Consider the following 9,653-nt stretch of genomic DNA (forward strand, 5'->3'; position numbering starts at 1 on the left):
TGCGTTCGTGGGCTGCAACTCCCACGTTCACTCGTATGAACACGAGTGGGCTTTTACGTGTATGACCGTTTTTACTCCGCCATGTAGGCAGCCATACTCCGTTTTCGGGAGTGTGCATGCTGGGTATGTTCTTGTTTCCATAACCCACCGAACGCTGACATGGATTACAGGATCTTTAACGTGCGTATTTGATCTTCTGCTTGAGTATACACACGAAGGTGGTTCAGGCACTAGCAGGTCTGCACATATGTTGACCTGGGAGATCGGAAAAATCTCCACCCTTTACCCACCAGGCGCCGTTACCGAAATTCGAACCCGGGACCCTCAGATTGAAAGTCCAACGCTTTAACCACTCGGCTATTGCGCCCGTCGCCTGTGGGAACATCTCAGTCCTGAGGTGTGTGTTGGTATATTTGTGTGTGCTTGTTTATTGCTGTTGTTTTAAAGACTTATTATGGGGTTGTGTTCACGAAGCCCCATACATTGAATATTATTTTTGTTATTTTGGAAAACATATAGCTACCAACCCCTTGCTAATCAAGAAACATCTTGATTATGGTTTTAAGTTTATATGTTGATATGATTGTCTGTAGAAGAACTTCACAGAATTCCATGATTTTGTCTGTGGAAAAATTCCACTGATTGCACATATAGCCATACAGGCAATATTAACATTTTTACCCGTCCACTCTTTGATGTTGATGTCAGAAATAAAATCTACCCAAATGGGTATACCTGTTTCTGACGAACGTGTCCACCATCTCTGGTTCGACATTCTTATATTCTAATTAACATTTTCACCCGTCGGCAGTACAAAACATACGTGAAAAACTCCTAAATGGGTAAAAATGTTAATTATATATATATATATATATATATATATATATATATATATATATATATATATATATATATACATATATATATATATATATATATATATATATATAAGTTTGTTAATATAGCCCAACGTTCAACTTCTGCCATCGTTTGGAGATTAAAATAAAAGGTCGTGATGTAGACAGGAAAAGTTTGAAACTGTGATAAATCTACATTGTGATTGTAAAACAGATTCCTGACCTATGTGGACTGCATAAGATAAAAATGCCCTGTTTTCAGAAAACAACTTTTTAACTAACATTCATTTCTGATGGTGAGCAAAAATATGATTTGCATCGATATGTACTGATAAACATCCATCCCAATCTTTCACCCACAACCCTCCACCATTAGCATTTTCACTTTTACTGTTGTTGCACAGAGGGACTTACACGTGAGCATTGAAGTCTTTGCCTCTTCATTTCATTTGTTTCAATTTCGTTACAATTAGACATAAAGCAACAAACACATGTACAGCATGATACCAAGAAAAAACAGCAGCATAAAATAAAAGTGTGTAAAGGAGACTGCAAATAAATCATTTTTTATACAACAGCTCCTGTTCAAGTGACTGTAACATCAATTTCTAATTCATACATAATTATGTATGGATGCATGTATGAATGTATGTATACATGTATGTTATGTATGTGACTATATATAATGTGTTCGATCACTATTATACATATAACCGTGAACCGAGTGGTATATAAAAACGGGGTCACAAAAGAATTATTGAATTACTGAATTAGGATAAAAAGAGAAAGGACAGAAAACTCCTTGCACAGGCCAGGGGCATATAGAGGCCAGTCACAAAAAGGGTTTTCAGTTGTTTTATTTCTACAATAGTTATCAGTAGAGAAGAAGAGAAAAAAGATAAGAAGGCAGGACAGTAGAATGTCAGGCAGCTGACTGTATGTGCGACACACTCGATGTCACTTTCTCAGACCAGAGCCGGGGAAAGTAACCGGCGGACGCCAAAAACAGCTTTCATTTCAAATTCGAATTTGAATAGCGTGACGCCACATGAGTTACCTCTACAGGTCAATGGTTGGACACCGTCACTGTAGTAAAACTGTCATCCGCTTCACGGATCCCACGACCACCACGACCAAAAAACACCACTACAACCACCAAAATCCACTACCACCAACAACTACAACAGAGAATTTGAAATGAAGAAGAAGGAAATAAAACAAAAACAAAAACAAGAGAGGCCTCAAGACACTTGTGATACACTTTTAAAAAAAAAATCTAATCGTTAAAATGTGTTCTGTATTTGTTATTATAAAGCTTAGGGTTAAAAGAAAAAAGTCCTGACGGCATATTCGAACCCCGCGTGTTGGGATGAGAAAAAAACTGTCTTATCCATTACACTATCGTGGCTTCTTAACTGACGTTCAAAAATATATTATTTAAACATGCTTTTTTTTAAAGGGCGATAAATCGATTGTGGTATTCACATTGAGGACACTGTTCAAATCATATTATTCTGGCGTATCTTGGGCATTCAAAAAATCTTTAAGGACAATAAAAATTCTTTTTAAATCCGCGGTGGTTCGTCCGTCGGGATCGACGAGGACCATCTAGTCATCCTGGGGGTGGGTGGGTTGGGCTCTGTGGGTGCGCAGATGACTGGTCAGGCCAATCCGCGCCCGGAAGGTTCTGATGCAGTGTGGACAGGGGATGGTGGCGGCTGTCGGGGACTTGCTGGCACTGCTTTTCCTGGCCTGTCTGCGTTGCTCTGCTGCAGTGATTCTGTTGGCCTCACAGGATTTGGCGCCTTTGTGGACAGCTGAACGCCACTTTGGTCTGTCCATTGCATTCAGCTCCCATGTGTTGTGGCTGATGTTGAAGGCCTTCAGAGAAGCTTTCAGAGTGTCTTTGAAGCGCTTCTTCTGGCCTTCATAGGAGCAATTGCCATGTTGGAGTTCGCCATACAGCAGTTTCTTGGTGAGCTGGTGGTCTGGCATGCGAACTACATGGCCTGCCCTGTACAGCTGGGCCTGCATCAAGATGGTGAAGATGCTGGGAAAGTTTGCACGAGTGAGGACCTCCGTGTCAGGGATCTTCTCTTGCCACTTTATGCCAAGAAGTTTTCTGAGACTGGTGGTGTGGAAGTGGTTCAGCTTTTTGGCGTGGCGTTTGTAGACCGTCCATGATTCACATCCATAGAGCAGTGTGGTGAGAACTATGGCCTTGTATACTTTGAGCTTCGTCTCCAGGGTGATGTCTCTCCTGTTCCAAACGTTCTTATGGAGTCTACCGAATGCAGCGCTGGCTTTGGCGAGTCTGGCATTCACCTCGTCGTCGATGACAACTGTGCGAGAGAGTGTACTGCCCAGGTATGTGAACTTGTCCACCACGTTCAGTCGTTGCCCGTTGATGAAGATGTTTGGTTCAATGTAAGGCTTCCCTGGAGCTGGCTGGTGCATCACCTCAGTCTTCTTTGTGCTGATTGTGAGGCCAAAGTTGTCACAGGCAGCAGAGAACTTGTTGGCACTGTGTCGCATGTCAGCTTCGGAGGCAGCGTTGAGAGCACAGTCATCATCAAACAGGAAGTCGTTGACGGTGTCTGTCCTCACCTTGGTTTTTGCTTGAAGCCTCCTAAGGTTAAAGAGTGAGCCATCTGTGCGGTACCTGATGCCAATGCCTACATCAGCGTCTCTGAAGGCATCTGTCAGCATGGCTGATCACATGAGACTGAACAGGGTGGGGGCAAGAACACACCCTTGCTTGACTCCGTTGGTGACAGGGAATGGTTCTGAAGTCTCTCCGTTGTCTTGGACTCGGGCCAGCATTCCATCGTGTAGTTGCCGTATGATGGTGATGAACTTTCTGGCCTTGGTCAGATCAACATAGGTGGAGTAAAGGTCGGCGTTCTGTTCCTGACACTTCTCCTGGAGCTGCCTGGCAGCAAACACCATGTCGATAGTCCCGCGTTCTTTCCGGAAGCCACACTGGCTCTCTGGTAGGAGACCTTGCTCAAGGTGCATTATGAGACGGTTGAGTAGCACTCTGGCCAGAGTCTTGCCTGCAACGGACAGCAGGGATATTCCACGATGGTTGTCACAGGCCTGACGATTTCCTTTGCGCTTGTACAGGTGTATGATGGAAGCGTCTTTGAAGTCCTGTGGAACTGCCTCATGCTGCCAGATGAGCTGGAACAGCTGATGAAGCTTCTCAGTCAGCGCCATACCACCTTCTTTGTAGACCTCAGCTGGAATGGAGTCTGAGCCAGGGGCTTTGCCATTGGATAGCAGACGGATAGCTTTCTGGGTCTCCTCCAAAGTTGGAGTGGCATCCGACGACTCACTGACTGGCACCTGGGGGAGTCGGTCGATTGCTTCATCATTGATGGTGGAGGGCGGTTCAGTACGCTGTCAAGGTGTTCATCCTATCTCTCCATGTCAGTGATCAGGGTAGAACCATCAGCACTGAGGAGTGGAGCAGATCCGGAGGTGGTGGGACCGTAGACTTCTTTCAGGCCGTTATAGAAGTTCTTCATGTCGTTCCTGTCTGCAAAGCCCTGGATCTCATCAGCTTTGTTGCTCAACCAGGAATCCTGCATCTGCTGCAGCTGCGTGCGCTCTTCAGTGTGTCTTTCTTTGCCTGTGACTTGGGATCTTCAATGTGGGCTCTGTAGGTTTGGCGTTTGTCTTCTAGCAGCTGCTTGATCTCAGTGCAGTTCTCATCAAACCAGTCTTTGTGCTTCCTGACAGAAGGCCCCAGGCACTCCATGGCAGTGTTGTACACCGTCTCATGTAGTGTGCCCCATGCTGCCTCCACATTCTGGTTGTCCATCACGGTGGACTCAAGGTGTTCCTCCAAGGTGTCAGCAAAGCTCTGCTTGATGTTGCCTAGCTCCAGCTTGTTGACATTCAGGCGTTTGAGTGCTTTCATGCCCTGAAGCCGTCTCTTGGGCTGGATGCGGAGGTTGAGCTTGGAGACGATAAGGCGGTGGTCTGTCCAGCACTCGGCGCCGCACATGGCCCTCGTGACTCGTACGTCCTGCCTGTCCCTCTTCCTGACGATGACAAAGTCGATGAGATGCCAATGCCCAGAGCGAGGATGCATCCATGACGTTTTGTTACGGGTAGGGAGGCAGAAGATGGTGTTTGTGATAAGAAGGTTGTGCTCGGCACATGTCTGGAGAAGTAGCTGACCATTGCTGTTACAGTTACCAACTCCAAGCTTCCTTCCCAGGAGGTGCTGTCACAACCAACTCTCGCGTTAAAGTCACCAAGAATAATGAGTTTGTCTGCGTTGGGAACAGTGGTGATGACAGCGTTCAGGTCCTCGTAGAACTTGTCCTTGATCTCATCCGGGTTGGTCATGGTGGGCGCGTAGGTGCTGACAATGGTGGCAAACTTCTTCCCGTTGCATATAGGGAGTTTCATCGTCATCAGGCGATCGTTCACTCCTTTCTGGGGACCAGCCAGCTTGCCAACGAGGGTTGTCTTCACTGCAAAGCCAACTCCAGCCTCACGTCTCTCTTCAGGTCCGCGACCACTCCAAAAAGAAGGTGTAGCCTGCGCCTCGCTCACAGAGTTCGCCTTCATCTGCCAGTCTGGTCTCACTTAAGGCAGCGATGTCGATGTTGTGCCTGGCTAATTCACTCGCAATGAGTGCTGTGGTCTGGCCGAGTCGCCTCTGTCCAGAAGCGTACAGACAGTCTCGGACAAGAGAATGAGGTCGACGGTGCGCAACTCCTCCTCACTATAAACAAAGTCATCGCGCAAGTCATCAGTCGTCCTTCATCCCATACCATCATTTTCCCCGGTAAAGGAGATGTGGCTATCGCCACAATCACACTACAACATTTAGCCGTTTTCTCTGGATCTAAATAGATGTACAAGTTTAGTTACACCCAGTTGACACAGTCAATTCAATTTCTCTTTTATGTTCATTCTAGTTGACTCACTTGTGTAAACAAAATGAGTATGTTTTAACCCGGTGTTCGGTTGTGTGTGTATGTGGGTGTGTGTGTGTCCGTGTGTCTGTGTGTCCGTGGTAAACTTTAATATTGACATTTTCTCTGCAAATACTTTGTCAGTTGACACCAAATTTGGCATAAAAATAGGAAAAATTCAGTTCTTTCCAGTCATCTTGTTTAAAACAATATTGCACCTCTGGGATGGGCACCAAAAATTTTTTTTAAAAAGAAGCCTAATTATATGCAAACTGCATTTACTGTTATATTTATATTTTTGGTATTCTCTAAACTTGGCACTTTGACCTCTTATTCTGACACAACAACAAGAGTAGTCATTATTATCATTTTTTGTTCAAACAGGAACTTCTTTTGCTAAGCATGGAATTTTTATTTATTTTGCAAACGTTTTGGTGCAGATAGTAAAAAAGGGAAATTACTCTGTAATTAATGCTAGAGGACTTAATTTATCACAAGTGAGTCTTGAAGGCTTTGCCTCTCTTGTTTTATAGTTTTAAAGTTGATATGAAAATTGAGTATTTTGTTAAACTAATAACATGTAGAGCCAAGTACAAGTACTTTTAAACGTTGTATGAACAGAAAAGGACTTCATTTTGAGAAAAGTCAAGACTGGACATTTTTGCGTTTCATCAATTCAAGGGTGTTAACTCTCATGGTTTATTATTTTAAACTGTGAATTCCAATTGATTCTATGCATATTTTTATGGCGGTTTGGGGCATAATCCAGTAAGTGATGAGGCGTCCACAAATCTTTCTCTGAATAAATATTTAACAGTCTTCTCCAACTTTCCATCACATGTTATCATGTGTTGTCGATTGAATATAGGATTGAACGGGCAGGTCAACAACTTGAAACAAAATGGCGTCGTTCGCGCTCGCAAAGAATATGAGCATGCGCTTTGAATATGTATAAATATGTGTACGCAATTGATTTTTGCCCATGACCTTCAGGGCCCAGCCAATAGATTTATAAAGTCCGCTCGTCATATTGATTTTAGTATTTTCCAAAAAAGACCACTTGGGCGAATGAACATAGTGAAAGCCCTGTACACTGAGAGTAAAACACACAAGCTTTTCATGTATTGAGTATAATTTGAAAATGTAATGTTTAAGATGAGAAAGATCAGTTTAAAGCAAATAAAGTCCCCTAGCATTAATTACATATTAATTTCCCTCTTTTACTATCTGCACCAAAACGTTTGTAAAATAAATATAACTTCCATGCTTAGCAAAAGAAGTTCCTGTTTGAACAAAAAATGATAAAAATGACTGCTCTTGCTGTTGTGTCAGAATATTTGAAAGTGCCAAGTTGAGAGAATTAAAAAAAATATATAAATATAACAGTAAATGCAGTTTGCATATAATTTGGCTTCTTTTTTATTTTTGTGCCCGTCCCAGAGGTGCAATATTGTTTTAAACAAGATGACTGGAAAGAACTGAATTTCTCCTAGTTTTATGCCTAATTTGGTGTCAACTGACAAAGTATTTGCAGAGAAAATGGCAATGTTATAGTTTACCATGGACACACACACACACACACACACACACACACACACACAGAGAGAGAGAGAGAGAGAGAGAGAGAGAGACAACCGAACACTGGGTTAAAACATAGACTCACTTTGTTTACACAAGTGAGTAAACAAAACAAAAAACAAACACTCCCAAAATGATCATCAACATCGTCCACACGTTCTCACCTGAGAAATCTATAGAAGAACTTTGTACTGGGGCAAAAGCAAGGTGTCGTTCTGACCAGCAGCAAAGCGACAAGGGCGTGTCCAATTGCGCACACATGAAGGACTGAACTGACTCTAATTATGCTCTGAACCGCAAAACTGACAGACAGAAAAGAGAGAGAGAGAGAGAAACCGTGCCGGGGCGGCGAACTTGCAGCGAGGGGGTGGAGCAGGGAGAGGGGCGGAAGGATCGTACACTGTGTGGCTGTGTTGTGTTGCTGGCTGACTGACGGACTTCAGAGGGAACGTGAGTGCAGCGAAATCAGTGTCAACACAAAACAGTGTCTGTGAATGTCTATACACTGACAAAACTTGTACGGGCACAACCGTGGGGGGTATAATAGATAACTGCCATACACCTTTGCACGAGACTTCGGGAAAAGGGAGAGGGAGAGTTAAAAAGCCGGTTATTATCATCGTTATTTTGATGATAACGATGATGACGATTTGGATGGTGTCATTTTTAGTGTCAAAAGCGTGTTTTTCTTCGTAAGCTCTTCTTCGTCCTCGTCTTATTGATAAAAATTAGTAACCTTAGTAAAGTCTCAAAAGCAGAAGAAAAAGTGTGTAGGGCGTGGGGGTGAGGGAATCGGAGTGTGCGTGGGTGCGTGTATGTAAGTGTGTGTGCGCGCACGCGCACACGCACGTGTGTGTGTGTGTGTGTGTGTGTGTGTGTGTGTGAGCGCACGCTTACTTAACCCAGCAGTCAGTGTGTGAAATTCAACTCTCAGGTTCATCTCAAAAGGCAGGAATCTACCGGCCTGCATGGACAGTCTTTTCGATCATGTTTTGTTTTTTTGTTGTTGTTTTTGTTGTTGCTGTTGTTGTTTTGTTTTGTTTTGATGCTGGAAACTTTACCATACAACGGTAATGAAGGAAGGCGACAGGGGAACGGGGGCGTTGGGGAAGGGAGAAGGAGAGGCAGCGTTGTCAGCAGCGTGTCGAGCAAGCGAGAGAGACAGGTGTGAGAGGCGAGTAGGGCGTGGGGGATAGGGAGGGTAAGGGTTAAGGCCCGGAGGGAGGGGTGGGGGTGCAGAGATGGAGATGAATAGCTCGGGTCGATGCACACATCACGCTGCACACACTACACAACACCACATCACGAGCAACCAACGGTAGTGGTTGTTGGGGGGAGGAGGTGGGGCGTTGGGGAGGGGAGGGGGTGGGGGTGGGGGTGGAGGCCCAACACCACAGCTTCCAAAACAATGATGACGAATTAGCTATAACATTATTATGATACACACTGTTTATTATGGTTTGTCGTTTTAAACACCGTTTTGTTTGTGGGTTGTGTATGCGGTTTGTGTTGTGTGTTTATAACATAGACACACACTCTCTCTCTCTCTCTCTCTCTCTCTCTCTCTCTCTCTCTCTCTCTCTCTATCTCCAGACAAAAACACCAACGTAAGCCTCTCACTCTAAAACTTGAGGTAAACAAGAACCCAGCTGAACAAGTTTGTGAGCACCGCGTTCTTGGGGTAATAATTGATAAAGAACTAAACTGGCAAGCTCATATTAACCATGTCTGCAAACAGTTAGCTCGCAGTCTGTTCTTACTCAATAAACTTAGACATTATGTCGATGCTCCAACCCGAAAATTATTCTTCGGGGCACATTGTCTTTCTCATATCAATTATGCATCTACAATCTGGAGCAATGCCAGTCACAACCAGCTCAAAAAAATTAACTCGTTACATAGACGAGCAGCTAAACATTCTATCCGACCACTCACTATCAACAGAAATTAACAAAACTGGAAATATTACCACTGTACAAGCAATTTGAATACAATAGAATGGTCCTCATGTTCAAAGTACACAACCACATGTCACCACCGTACCTCAGTGAATTTGTTCAAAGGGCAACAGAGCGTTACGATTCAGATAATTATATTCTGCCTCGTGTGCGCATTGACTTGTACAAATCTAGCTTTGCATTTTTTGGACCATCTATTTGGAACTCTCTTCCTACGTTCGTCAAGACAGGCGATTCATTATCGTCCTTCAAATCAAGGGTACGAAAACTTCTGCTCCACAAACAATAGACCCCCAAACCAAATATAACCGGCCTAAACACATCAT

At 43.9% G+C, this 9,653-nt stretch overlaps 1 protein-coding gene across 1 annotated transcript in view; it reads right to left on the reverse strand.

The window, feature by feature from the left end:
* Positions 1 to 7,769, reverse strand: part of LOC143285147 (uncharacterized) — a 30,314-nt gene extending 22,545 nt beyond the window's left edge. The window contains exon 1 of the mRNA XM_076592375.1: positions 7,534 to 7,769. The gene's annotated coding sequence lies outside the window, so the exon portion shown is untranslated. The remainder of the gene's footprint in view (positions 1 to 7,533) is intronic.
* Positions 7,770 to 9,653: the final 1,884 nt, after the last annotated feature.

The sequence above is a fragment of the Babylonia areolata genome, chromosome 8 (genome assembly GCF_041734735.1).
Source record: "Babylonia areolata isolate BAREFJ2019XMU chromosome 8, ASM4173473v1, whole genome shotgun sequence".
NCBI lineage: Eukaryota > Metazoa > Mollusca > Gastropoda > Neogastropoda > Buccinidae > Babylonia > Babylonia areolata.